Source organism: Saprolegnia parasitica, assembly GCF_000151545.1.
Source record: "Saprolegnia parasitica CBS 223.65 unplaced genomic scaffold supercont2.105, whole genome shotgun sequence".
NCBI lineage: Eukaryota > Oomycota > Saprolegniomycetes > Saprolegniales > Saprolegniaceae > Saprolegnia > Saprolegnia parasitica.
The window spans coordinates 103,989-104,721 of record NW_012156499.1 but is presented as its reverse complement, the minus strand read 5'-3'; positions in this window follow the sequence as shown (position 1 = coordinate 104,721).

The window sequence follows — 733 nt, the reverse complement described above, 5'->3', positions numbered from 1 at the left end:
GCGACGCGCACCAAGTGCCGGCGCCACAAATACATGCGACAAGACGCCGTCTTCCCATTGGACGGCCGAGAGTGACGCGGCGTGCGCAAAGAAGCCCGCGACCACGTCCTTGAGCGGCATCGCACGCGGCAATGACGCCACGTACGTGGCCACGAGGTGCGTGAGCTTGAAGCTCGGGAGTCCATTCGCAGTCGTGCCATGCGCGCACTGAGCCTTGAGCAGCAAGAGCACCATATCGACGACGCGCGCAAACGTGTCGAGCGAGATAGGACTCGACGCCACGAGCGCCGTGATGGCTGCGAGGTGCTGCAGACCGAGGAGCGCGCGGTCGTTGGGATCCGTCGAGAGCGCGCTCACTGGCTCGTTAGCAGGACGAGCAGCATACACGCGCGCGTCGACAAACACAATGTCGAGCTCGACCGGTGGCGCCGTCATGTCCAGCCAGCGCACCTTGAGCAGCGGACAGCGGGCGCTCCCCGACTCGTAGACGTCGTTGATACCTGCGTCGCGCAAGCGCTGGGCGACGGTAGCCACTGCCTGGCGCGGCGGCTCGTGCATGACGAGGCAGACATCAATGTCGCCTTTGCGGCCGAGCGCATGCGAGCCAAACGGCAGAGCATGGACGGCGCCCGAGAGACGCTGGAGCTCCGAGAGTACGTGCTGCGTGTGCGCCACGTGGGCGGCCGACGGAACGCACCCGAGGTTCTTGAGCAGCTGGAGCACCGAGAGCGAA